The 14,024-nt window shown below is 38.8% G+C and overlaps 1 long non-coding RNA gene across 1 annotated transcript; it reads right to left on the bottom strand.

The window, feature by feature from the left end:
• Nucleotides 1–2,047: 2,047 nt before the first annotated feature.
• Nucleotides 2,048–13,994, bottom strand: LOC141925086 (uncharacterized). Its single transcript, XR_012623751.1, has 3 exons — nt 13,915–13,994; nt 4,775–4,914; nt 2,048–4,073 (listed from the first exon to the last, which is right to left on the bottom strand). It is a non-coding gene; the product is annotated as an uncharacterized LOC141925086 (long non-coding RNA).
• Between the last annotated feature and the right edge of the window lie 30 nt (nt 13,995–14,024).

Below are 14,024 nucleotides of genomic sequence, written 5' to 3'. Positions count from 1 at the left end.
ACATATCTATATGTATTTGCCTCAGGAGATGCATTATGAAGGACTTGCCAATCAATTTTTCTGGATTATGAATGTTATTCTATGAAGTACTGAGAAGTGTTTACCAATTGCATAACTGCAGCTAATCTGTGAATTACTCCAACCCCAAACAGTTTCCCAGTTTAAGTTTAGTCTCCCTAAAAGAGCTGCCTTATCTTCATTTCGTATAGCAGTTCTTTCTCATATAAGTAAATAAAACTAAATAACTGAACTCTAGTGGTTACGGTAAATTGGTCTGCACAGATTGCTGCTGTGTATTGCTTCATTTCCACAATGGTGGTTCACTGCATACTGACAACTGAAAACTGTTCCTTTAGAAATCTCTTTCCACATGCCTTAGTCTTCACTCACCAATAGCTTCATTTTTTATCTTTTCAGTATAGACACTGACAGGTCACATGTATCAGAAGATAAAGAGTTGTCATGGCTGATCAGACTACTGGTCCATAGAGCCTGGTACTCTGACTTTACTAGATCTCAGAGGAAGGTGCAAATCCTCATAATGTGATAAGCAATTATGCAATGGTACCCATAAGGACAACATTTCTCTTCCACTTTGACAACCAGCTTATACCCAGAAGCTAAAGATGCTACCATCCTTTAAATAGTTTCCTACACTGTGCATGACAGGCTCCCTTCCCTATGATTGATATTCAACAGGACGGTGTCGTAGCCAATAGGCTCAAAATCTAATTTGGCCAAAGAAGAACAAGACTAAAAATCAAGGCTAGCAGTAAAATTGTTTTTCAAAATGAAGACTGAAACATAGAGAAAAAGCTGGATTCTGTGACATTAACTTTGTTAAAGTTTTATGCGCAAGCTCTCCGATTATTTCAGATTCACACATGACTAATAAGGAAGACAAAACAAATTTTAAAATCATGTGTTAAGAGCCATTTGGAACAGTCATGGAGTCCATGACCTGGATTCACCTGCTCTCCTATAGTAAACTCTGAATACTAGCCTTTAATGGCAACAATCACTCATATAAAGATACTGCTTTAATTCATGTTTCCTGGTGGTATTTCGCATGTCAACTTTCCTGAAAAGGACTGTCCAGAAAAGTGGCAGTGATGCTTTACTGAAATTAATCAAAGCCTATAATCCCATTATCCTGTGTTTCAAGCATTTCTGGACCTACTGCTCAACAATCTGCTGAGCTTGAAATAACTCAATTTATGTAATTTCCAGTCTACTTTGTAATTATTTTCCATAATTTATAGCAGATTATGCAGAATGTCCCACAGAGATCAGCACACCATCTGAACTCTCTCTAGCTCTGACAAAAATCATTGAGATGTCAGATGACTGTGAGTTCAGATTTCCTTTCTATTAATGGGTAGTCATATTTCCATTCTTTGGAACCCTTATTTTTATCCAAAATCTGACATCTTCACCCTTGAAAGGAGTCAGCTATTAATCCCTGCTGGCATTTGAACTTAATCGGTGGGAAAAAAGAGCAAAAGAGGTAGAAAAATGAGAAACAATATCCAGACAACATGGAATAGAAAGAAAAAACAAGTATGTTATCAGGGACAAATTAGCAACCTATTGAATGTTATTAGCTTTGTATGTTATATTAAAACATGTTATTTCTCAAAACATTTGAAAGGTCAAAAAATACAGGAGAAGAATTTTTCTGAGTTCTGTAAATGGAAACAACTGGAAGTAATTACGTGAAACTGAAAACAACGGAGTTAATGAGATAAGAGCAAAGAGAGCTGTTAGTTCCAGAATATCAGTTAAATATGGTATGTCAAGCTCAGTTCTTAAAAACAGATAAAACAACATTAGCAAATACACTGTGTGGGAGAAGGAGATTCTACATTTGTAGCAGGATAGACATGCCCTGACTGGTCTTTTCTATTTATAGCTGTTTTAAGTCTGTGCATGTAAGTAACAAAACAGGAGAATTAAAAGGTTTCTGCTTTTTAATAAGTACATATAAATGAGTACATTTATGATTAATTTCCATGCAACCAAATGTAAAATAAACATTTTGAATATGATGTGCATTGGTGCATTGGGTTATCTGCAGTACAGATGTATTTCTAAAACAAATATGCCATCTAAAATGGAAATGGCCATAGGCTTCTAAGTCTACAGGAGTCAATATAGTTTGTCAGAGTTTGCTGTTAAATTTGCCTCTATTTTAGCAGCTGTTTTCATACAGGATGTTTTCACCAGAGAGGGTTGTTTGTGGGATTTTCAGTGATATGAAAATCTAGAAATGTTGATATAAAATAGACAACTAAAAGTTGTGTGTATATTTTCAGAAGGCACTTGACTGTTTTTAAGCACCTTTACAATAAAAGACCGAACTAGAGCTCTCCAGAAAACTGTCAAAGACCCACCGATGCATGACAGAGCATCTAAGCCTGTGGGCTAGAACTGTGGTTGTCTGAAGGAAGAGCAGTTTGAACCTTGCTTCACGTCTGCTGCAATTATCTGTGGTTACACCTATGTGAGCTGATAGGATGAGTCTGGTGATTACTACACTATTGGCACTGGCCTTGCTTTTCAACCCCAGCTTCAGCAGGCAAGAGCAAGATTAGATTTACTACAGTAAACACTTCATCTACCTGATCTGACAGACTAATGTAACTCGACCTGCCGTATTTTTAGGCAATGACTAACGGTAAATAAGCCAGCGTATGAAAAATACCTTCTTACCTGCTAGCATCCTATATCTCATTGATCTACTCTCTGTAATACATGTTAAAAGATGACATTTCTTTAAACATCAACTCTCCTGATTGAATATTTGCCTTTGTCACTTGTCAATAACCCTAGCTCCTAATGACTTTAAAAAAACAAGTCTTCAAACCACTAACTTGTATATTATTTAGCCAGATTTACTTAAACTGCAGGCATGTTCTAAATCACCTGCTACTCTCCTAAACTACATAGGTAACCTAAAAATATATATAAAGCAATTACACAGCAAATTAATGGTAATCCATTGCCACCCCTAGACAGACACATTTTCCAGCTTCCTAAGATCTAAATGATTCCCTCTAGGGCCTCATCATGTGCAAATGTGAGGCTGCCAAGGGTCAGTGGGTTATAACCTGAAACTCTCAGTCACACCTCTCCAACCTGGGCTGATGGAGCCTGTATTAAAAGGTTTTGTCCAGCGATCCTTCTCTAGCAACAAATAAGAAAAGATACTTAGAAGTTTGGTGCTGAAATAGTATCTATCTCAGCTGTAAATCTGGTCAATATGCAGTTCCAGATGTTCGGACGAAGCCACCTAAACTTTCCTTGTATCTCATGCTTTTTAGGCATGTATGTCTAAGGAGATACAATTGCCTATGAGAAATATATTCTAGAACGTCTAAGGAAACCAGAGAGGAAAGTCATTTGAAGCCAGGGACCTAATTAGGAATACATTAAAATTCCAGGCTCTCAGCTGTACTAGAAAACTCAAAAGCTTGACTGCATCTGCTTAACATTGGGATGTATCTCCAGGGATAACCAAGTATGTCTAAATGCTTCCTATCCACAGGGACTGGTAGGGGTCAAAGACTGGAGTGACATGAGAACTGGATTTGGAGACTGTCCTCCTGAATATTGCTTGAGACTGTTAAATTTTTTATAACAATGGCAAAGAACAAGGGAAAAAAAAAAAAAGGATACAGGCTTATTTCAGTGTTTGGACAACCCACAGAACACCTGAATTCCAGAAGAAAAAGTATCTGCCCATTTTCTACCAGACTTTTCATGTAGAAATAACATTGATTAAACTGGACAAGCTGCTGTAAGTTCATTGCATCATGTTCCACATTTGGTTCCAATTCCTTTCTGGCTGCAGTTCAAGCTGGTTTTTGTCACATTTACAACTCCTTGAATAGGCTGGGATCTTAGTACATTAGAAAGGGATTTCCTTAAGCTTCATTGTAGAATCTTCCACTGATGACTGGTCTTATTTGCCATCTACAACACAGAAATTCTTCCAAAGGTGGTAGATCCTGGTAACAGCAGAAGTGATGGCAGAAGACAGAACATAGAAGGAAACTGAGGTTTTGAAATTACTTCATGAAGTTAGAGGGTAAAGACAAAGAAAAGAACAATTTTAGAAAACTTGAATCTTTTTCATATTAAGTCTAGTTCTTGGAAGAAGTCAGTATTCATCACTTAAATCAAAACTTCCCTGAATTCATGTGTGTTGATTGATACTCCTTCCTGAGACCTTTTCTGTTAATACTTCTTATTTGATAAGAGATATGCAATTCACTCTCTTTTGTGATTCTGAAGAATTTGAATTTTACAGTTACAGAAAACAAATATAACTGATCCAGCTTTGATTTTTCAGCTGTGTCTCACAATGTCTATACATTGCCAGAGAGCAGACTTGGGTGAAGTGATCAAGATGTATTGTTATTTTTCACATTTGGAGGTTTAGGTTGGGGGTTTTTTTGTTGTAAAAGGACTACATTTCTGAATATGGAAAAACCTTCCCATGTTCCAGTTAGACTACTTTCCATTTAAATGGGTTGTCTGATAAAGGAAGTATTTTCCCTTCTGGAAGCCTACACTTTCTGACTTCCCAGTGCAAGACTTCTCTCATAGCACATGTAAATGCTTCGACTATGTCTTTTGCTCCAGTATTGTAGGTTGGCATATGCATAAGGTCAGATGACTTGGTGCCTGCCCAGTGGCTGTATTTATCATTATGTAGCTCATTATTTTAAGAGACCTTGTACAGAATTCCTCCTTTCTCATAAGAATTTACCTTCAAATATTTTTTCGTCATGCATAACATGTCCCCGTTCAAGGAAAGCATCTCAGAGAAAGCAGTCTGTCTGGTAAGTTTAAGATACGTTTCGGTCAGTGTAGTCCACTTCCATAAAGCCTGTTGTATATCTGAAAAAACTAAAAAGTCCTTTGTTAAAAGATCTTCAACCCCATGGAGTAAAAATACATTAAAATAACAAGAGATTTGGGAGGAGAAGGTAAAAGATGGAAGGCAGTGGTAGGACAGACAAGTGTGATAATTCTTCTAGTAAGTAATGAAGACATTTAACTTGATCAATTCTTATGAGAGTCAATTGAGCTCCATTGTATTTTGTCAATTCTAAGTACGTTAAGTGAATACTGACTTAGGGCAAAACTTTGCATAGTCAAACACCAAACTCAAAAAAATGTAAAAGTAAAGGTGATTTTTCTCTTTTTGCAATGGGAATCCTACTCACAGACCCTCCATTTTCAGAAGTGTCCAGTAACAAGATGAGAAGACTTAGAATCACTGACATTCCAGATGGTTGAGCATTCCTCTGAGACTTTTGCAGTGCTTGGAAGATTGCACATATAGTCTCTGGTGTACAAATTTGGTGGGACTACAGATTGCAAAATGTCAGCAGTTCAAGACAACTGCAAGCACCTAAAAGATTCTCACCCATGTCAGATTAAAATTTTCCAGATGATACTTTAAATCACTTTTAAGGAGACACCACTGAGGGTAACCTACAAAATTCAGTTATTATTTAGCAACCAAAATTCCACTAAAACGTTCACTTACAATGCAACACTCACAAACAATGCAAACACATGCTCAGTATTGTCCAGAGCTTAGCCAACCTGATTTTTTAAAATTTACATATTCATAATACAGAATAACAATATAAATACACATCAGCCTGGAATTAATTGACCACAGGACTCTGAACCTTTCTGATTTTCAATGCAGACAAAAGGGGATCTACTAGATCCGCTTAACCAGCAGAAAGCCTACAGGTAAGCTCTTGTATGTGGTAATTCTACATCAACAACCCTGTCTTTATTGCCCATCTTATAAATAACAGACAAGATCTACTGTAAATAATTTCTTGGTGCTGGAAAATATTCCAGGATTTCAGACATGGGGTACACTACAGTGAATCAGTACCCTACATAAAATTTCCTTCATTTGAATGGCTGAGAAGAGTGTTCAGAGCTGATGATCTAAATCTCACAGTTTGTTTCTAATAATAACAGAAGCTTCACTTACCTGCTGTTGAAGCAAGAGACTGTTTTGTCACAGCTCATAAATTGCTGAAAACAGTTTCCTTTTTGTGAAGTTTTATAATCAGTACTTTTTAGCTTTATAAAGCAGTCTCCAGTTTAGTGTCTTCTATAAATCAAATGCATCCCACTTTCAAACTTTAATTGCTAAAACAGTGACAACAGCTCTCTTTTAAGTAGACAGAAAGTAAACTAAATCTAGTTTTAACACCCTGGTTTAACGATTCCCATAACTGAAATGTCACCTGGCTACTTGAGAGAGAAGAGATGCCAATTTCAGTGATTGCCTACATGATGTATTTTCTTCACCTTTGTGTGATAATGCATTTAGCATTAATGAGGAGTAAACTTCATATGGTACATTTCTGAGTCCGTATATCCTTCTGAGTTTCAATTAAACAGGTTAATAAAATATTTTAAAGAAAAAAGAACAATTAAGGGTCACTTAAGAACCATTACAGGTATATACAACAGTACTATCCAGATTGTGAAGTCTGTCAAAAGTTCTAGAGATTTATAGGAAATAGAGTATTTCCTAGATGTTTTGTCACTTAAAGTAGTAGGCCTGATGCTGAAGTCACAATTGATATCCTAGTTTAAACTGTAAAACCAGATTCAAAAATAAGGATTATTTGGCTCCTAGTATTTGTTTTGGGTATCAAATAACAATAGAAATGCAGATACATTTAACTAAGGCTGAAAAAGAATTAACTTCATTATTTCATTTTGTCATTGCCCTGGAGGCCTTTGTTACACTAGTGATAATGTAGCAGAGATTCAACTAGATACTCTGTATTCCAAATTCATTGCTCTGATACACTGGCCACAACCACACTATAACACTAAGGGTGCGCATTAGTTACAAATTAGGAATTTGACTTTTCACTACAAAGATTTTCCAGATTTTGTCCATGAGACACAGTTCTGTGAGATGCAGCACAACAGCAGCAAATGACTGGGGCTATGTTGGGGTAAAGAGGCTTGAAGAGATATATATATAAAGATCATCTGGGACACAGCAGATTAACATTTTCAGAATATTTCTTAAAACTGTTGTTTTGAAGTCATTTCAGTTCACTGTTCAAACTATGCCAGGAGCTGCATGGGAACCTACGAAAGCCAGAAAGAGGAGTTGAATCTACAAGTTGTTAGGCCTTGCTGCATTGGAGCTATTCTGCACCTCGAAGAAGTTGAATTTCACCGTAAAGGAAAGGCATTATGTCCTGTTCAGGTAATTTCTGTTAAAGCGAGGGAGTGGACTTAGAAAAGAAGCACATCCCCAGATGAGTTAGCAAATAAAAGGAAGGAATAAGGACATAGTAACAGCTCCACTGAGTCAGACTAAGGACCAGCTGCTCAGTATCTCAAAGAAAGAACATGAGGAGACACTTTGGTGAGCAGTGTAAGAAACAGGACAAATACAGAATGATGCCTCTCAGGGAATATTTTCCCAGCTTCCTAACAGTTGGAGACTTAGAAGCTTTTTAAAAGTTGTTACCTATCTAACAGCCACTAAAGAACCTCTTATCCTTGAACTATGTAACTCTTTTTTGAATCCATTTATATTTTTGACCTCCAGAAAACCCTGCAGATTCTACAATTTAACTTAGATTTTCCCTGGATGAGTATTTAATTTTATTTGTTTAAAATCCACTATTCAAAATTTCACTGGATGCACAGGTTTTTTTGCTGTGACAAACACTGAACAATTCTGCCCTGTTCATCCTTGGCTGAACTGTGATTTCATAATCTTGTTTTAGTCAATTTTTATCACCTCTTTCCCAAGTTCTCTAATTCCTAGTCAGCTTCCTCTCTTCTCATATGATGTAATTCAAAGTCTCTGATCACTCTTATCACCCTTTATTGCTTTACTGTATCTTTTTTGAAGTAGGGAAAGAGAACTGCCAGATTCAAATCAGAGTGTACCATGGATCTATACAGACATGGGGAAGTTTTGTTCACAAATCCTTTCTTCATAATTCCCAACATTCTGGTTTTTTGATTACTGTTGAATATTGAGCTGATATTTTCAGAGACTCTTCAAAGTAATTTCACAGTCTCATTCCTGATTAGTAATATCAAAAGTCCATTTGGTTATATAGGCAGTCACTTTTCATTTTTTAATGTAATTTCACATTTATCATGCAAAGTAATATCAACACTGAATTATATCTGCTGGTTTATTTTCCTGTCACGTAGTATCACAGTATCCTTCTGCAACATTTTGCAATCAGATTTAGATTTTGTTATCCTCAGCAATTTTATATCATCTGCAATTGTCACCTCAATATTCCTTCCCTTTACAGACCATTTACAAATATGCTGAAAAGCAAGGTTGCAAAACAAGGTCCTGAGAGATTCCAAAGATAAACTCCCTCCACAGCGACAAATGATCCCATATCCCTATTTCTATTTTTGTTTTCTATCTTTTTCTACTCCTATCTTTTAAGCATCTTATGACATATCCCATGACCATGTCATTTATTTAATGACAGTAAGCATTTGGCTCAAGATTTTGTGAAATGTTTATGGATATCTGTATAAAGACTACTATCCAGATCAGAGAGATGGTTACTAACTCCTTCAAATAACAAACCAACCTGTGAGCTTGTTGTTTACCTGTATAAAAGAGGATCACACATAGATATTAACCTATTATACATATGCTATCTATAGATATCCTAAGTATATTTCCTGTTGATTCATCAAGGCAGAAGTCAGAGCAAGCCATCCATTTCCAATTTTCAGAGTTACCACTACAGACCTCTCTGAAATTGGTGGGTTTGATAATTATGAAAAGAGGCTGATTAGACAATGTAGCAGAGACAACCACTCAGAAATCTCATAAATTCCTTCAAAACTCTTGGACAAATACCATCAGGCCCTGGTACTGCTAATTTTATTGATTCAACCTAAAAACTCTTCCATTGACTCTTCAGTTTGAGACAACAGCTCTGTAAAGATTATACTGGAGGGGGAACTTATAAAATGACTACCTCAATAGCGAACACCAATACAAATAACCCATCCAGATTTTCTACTATGTCCTTATTGCCTTTGTTCTTTCTTAGTCTTTCTCCTTTCATACCTTAATCATTTATCTGCTGCACAGTCTCTTTGGCAAATCTCCACGAGTGGCCAGTGACTTGTTTCCTCAGGAAAATCTTTAATTCCCCCAGGTCCAGTGAAATCTCTAAAATAATTCATGGTGCAATTTCAGTTTGCATTCAAATGCGAACACAGAGTATCTCTTGCACCTTGAGCAGTCATTCAAACCTGTGCAAGGTGGATGTAAAATATGACCATTCTTACTAATTACTACAAAGGGAAGAAGACAATGGAGAATCAGCTCTACCAGATTTATACTGTGCCTATGAAATAATTGAATGAAATTTTACAATTACATGCCGTTTTGCACTGAAACGCCACTGTGATGTCTGAAAAGAAATCTCAAATTATTTCCTGCAAATGGGGAGCTCCTTAGTACACTTCTTGCACGTGTTAAATACCTATTAGAAATGTGTGGTTTGGTACCTAAAAATAAGGATTTATTTCCTGTTTGATAACTCAGTGCAAAGTTAATGGAAATGTTTGTACAATTTATGTTTACAATGTCAGTGGTAATGGGAAGATCTGCTGGAATATAGATCAATGTTTTCTGGTGATGGAAAATTTTATGGCCCAGTTGCTACATTTATGAACAGGCTACAGAATAAAACCTTGAAAGGCAAGAGTCAAATAATAATTTATAGGTTTGCTCTTTGGTACTGGGCAGAGTTTACAATACCTTTTAAAAATCTGACTTTTTCATATCCATAAAAACTTGGTGGGAAGGATACAGTTAAAGCCTAACTGCAAACTCTTACTCATGTGAAAAAATAGGGGGTTTACCTGAATGTGGGGAAAGGACGGGAACATTTTCTATTTCCCACTCTTCTGATATATAATCAGAGTTAAACCAAAGTTATCCTACAGCAACTTTGAATTGTGAATAAGGAGCAAAAGAGAGGGAGAGGGTGACTCTTCAAGATTTCACTTTGTGATCAAAATATTATTAGGGTTGAATATGACAGCTCTTCATAATTATATTGTACTGTACTTCAAAAAACATGGATGAGGTCCGGAGAAATCAGAGCAATCAAACAAAAAAAGCAAGATACATTCTTGAACAAGAACACTTAAGTTTTCTGATCTCCAGCACAGAGGTTGGAGTCAGTTATCATTTTGCAGTAAATTCATTTGTATCAATAAAGCTGAGGGAGACATCAAACAGAATAGTTTAAAAGGGTATGTTGGAAGCCTCAAGACACAGTTGCTGTGTTTGGCAACGAAGTGACAAAGATACTTTTCAGGAAGGTCTTTTTTATCTTATCTCTGGTTCAAATTTCAGGTTTTCCTTCTTCTTTTTCCTCTTCTCCTTTTTCATTTTATTGAAGTCATGTTCAACATTAATAATACAATACTCAGCCTACCACCAAAGAACTCACTTAGTATCTGCAAAGCTAACAACTAACCCTTTATTCAGAGGATTGTATGGGGGGTTTATAAAAGAAGGTAAGAAACCCTGCACAGAGGGATGGAGACCTTGCAGAGACCAGGCAACAGGGCTTTGAAGGAGACAAGAGGGGGCTAGCAACTGGAACAAAGGCAGGAATGCTGGATGTAGTCCACCTCACAAGAAAGAGATTTCTATATTAAAAATATTTTCTGTATCTATATTCTCTAATAATATACATTTCATAATAACAGATTTTACTATTAGGGAAGGCTAACTTTTATGTGTGTTGTAATTTTGTTAATACAGTGTTACAAGCCAAAAGGAAACACAGTTTACACATACCTCCCTAAAGAAAGGTTTACGCAGGTATTGCCTGTGAATAATCACAGAATCTTCTATGTTCTAGACATGCTCTCCATGTTACAGTAGTTTATTCTTTGAACAACAGAGATGGAAAATTCAACAAGTACACTACATTAAGCAATTCTGCAGTTAGCACTGGTGACTTCTGTGCATTTACATTTTAGGTTATTATCCACTGCTGGTCCCTAAAGAGAATTCTCCAAAACTCAGTAGAGAGAAGTGCAAAAGAATTGATGCCACAACATAAACATTCCAGAAACAGTCCCACTGCATCCAATGTCTTCTAAGGATTACTTCTGTCCTTTTACGTGGAGTTTACAGGAAGCAGCAGCAGTGAGTATAGATGTGACTTCTTAACCTAGTCTGCCCGAGTTCTCTACTAATCCAAAGCTATGACTGGCACACAATCACGAGGGAGTTTTGTTATCCACTCAGGGTGGGGCTGTACTCACCACTTTTGGACAAAAAAATCAAGCAGGAAAACAGTATCAGTAGGTGATATATTGAATGTCTCTACCGGAATAGAATTCTTTTCCTCATTAATCAGACAGACCTCAGAGTAACCCAAGTTCTCCATTAACACAGGTATAGCCAAGATCCTCAGTCCTAGCCTTATAGAATGTTTAGGTGTTTTCACACATGCAACAGACCTACCAACTTATCTCCTTTAATCACTGAACACTGCTGGCTCACAGGATGTGTTTGTTTGCATGTAGGGCAGCTACACGTGTGGTGACACTCTGGAAGCACACATGGTGTCACATGATGGAGTGTGACTACTCTGGGAAGTATGCTTCCTGGCAGATCCTTGAGCAGATAGGGTGCCCTTGGGAGGCACCCGACATTGCAGCGCAGCACTACCCAAGGGTGATGGGGTCAGTAAGCAGAGTCCTGGAGCTGGAAGGAGCAAACAGGCAAGGTGAGATGCCAGCATCATGGCCCCGATTGCATTACCAGGCCTTAATGGTCCTAATCAGCCTCACTTGGGGCCTCCACCCACACTCTCTTCCTATGGGCACAGAATGAGCATGCAGATGGGTGATGCTTTAACTGTGTGAGCTTCATGCTGATTGTGGGACAGGCCTGAGATAGCTACATTTGAATAATTGGTGGCCTACTTGTTACTCACTAAAATGAGGAATAAACATGTAAGTGCCAGGCTGCTCTTAAATCCTTTGAATACTTTAATGCTGCAGGGGTTTATGTACCCTCTTCTTTCAGTCTCTTGATCCCTATGCTCCAAGAACCCAACCTCTCCTCAGGGAACGCTCCTTGAGCAGAGAGCTCCCTCTCCTATGCAGTTTTCACTTCCTTAATCAATGCACAGTTTGCTCACCTCTGCCATATTTTTTCATTTAGCTATGTCTGACATACATACTGTAAAATACGTAGTATAACTTCCTATTCCTGAATGGAGGATCTGGTTGGTATGCTTCAGCTTGAAAACTGTTAGCTCATAAGATCTGCTGTTCCTTCAGTAAGAGCTCTGCTAGGAGAGCACTGTTGTTATTTTCCGATATATTTCTATACCAGAACATATCAAACTCAAAAATGATTGCAATGTTAAATCAGCTCCTTCATATGAGCTTCCTAAATTAAAAGCATAATAAATGGAAGAGAATGAAAGCGTTGTATACCATTATTTCACCTGTGACAAGATCCTGTTCCACGAATGATAGCAGATCTTTTTAAAAGTTACCCATCTTACACAGAAAGAGGTTCAAGGCTTTGATCACTCAACGCCCAGTAAAATTTTCAAATCCCTAACCTCTCATTTAATGCCAGCGAGAGCTTCCAACCGGGAACACAGCATAATGCTGGGTGAAAAGTGAAACTCCAAATTGCACAGCATTATTGCAGATGCTTGAGGGTACAAACAAGTGTCCTTCAGCATGCATTGTCCACATCACAATTTTCCATCCTGCGTGGAGAAACCCAATATGAATAGTGCTGAACGCTAGCATAGATTTGTTTTGATTCGTCACCAAAACCATACCCATTTACTTGATTTTGTTTTGGGGTGTTTTTTTGAGTAACCATCTTCTCGTGATTCATGGCATGTGAAGAATACTGTAACTGATATTGATTTCAGTTCTGCAGCTTATTACAAGCTATACTTATTCTTCCTTTAATTTATATTAAGTTGTACAGCTAAGCAGAAACATCTTTTTTTACTTTTATCTTGATCTACCCCTTATGAAAGAAGCCTCTATCGATACCAGGGCGCAGGATCGGCCACCAGATGTCACCCATCTTCTATTAACTACCTCTAAATCTGTACATGCCTGCTTGGGAAAACACACCGTTCTCCAGAAGCTGTGCTACAGACTGTCTCGCCACTACAAAACAGAGTCATCTTCTCATTACAAAAGTACATTATCTTCCTTTGCTCTAATGGCTCCCAAACACTGAAGCTCTAGTAGCTTGTGCAGTGTGTTGTAAAGACAACCTAAGAAGTAGATGAATACGCTACAAGTCCTGGCACAAATACCTGTGTGTGTCTAACGCTTAGAAAAATGTTAGCTGATGTAATGAGTCCACCTAGCACAGCCAAAACCGCAACTGCTACCAAAGACAAGATCCGTATCTAACCTTATGTATTTGTCGGGGCAGTGAAGGGTTTGGTGGAGGAGCGCGGGGAAGGCAGAAGAGGGCTCTTGGGAAGCTGCTTCGAGGCGCACGGTGGGCCAGCGCTCTTCCAGCCATGTCTACCTGTCCCTGCTTTCCTGAGTTCTGGCTGACAGACTGCCCAGCACCGTGAGGCGGCAGCGCCGGTTTCCAGGGCCGTTCCTCCCCGCCGGCCCCTCAGCGGCCTCCGCTAGGCCTGAGCGCGGCCCGCCGCTCCGCCGCGGGCAGGTGTGAGGGGAAAAGGGCCTGCTCGAGGTCGGGCCGGGGGCGGGAGACAAGGCCGCCCCTCAGGAGCGCCAGGCTGAGGGGCGGCCAAGGCGTCGCCTCCCCAGCGGGCTCATGGGCGTTGCCCAGCGGAGCCCCCCCCCACCCCGCACACTCACCCCGGCGTGCGGCGGCGGCTGCGCGCCGGCGGCCCTGCCCGCTTACGGCCGCTTCTCCTCGCACCCGCGGCCGCTCACCCCCTCAGCGCTGCCTCCCGCCCCTTGAGGGC

This window comes from Strix aluco, chromosome 6, assembly GCF_031877795.1.
Source record: "Strix aluco isolate bStrAlu1 chromosome 6, bStrAlu1.hap1, whole genome shotgun sequence".
Classification (NCBI taxonomy): Eukaryota; Metazoa; Chordata; class Aves; order Strigiformes; family Strigidae; genus Strix; species Strix aluco.
This window is presented reverse-complemented; position numbering and strand designations above follow the sequence as displayed.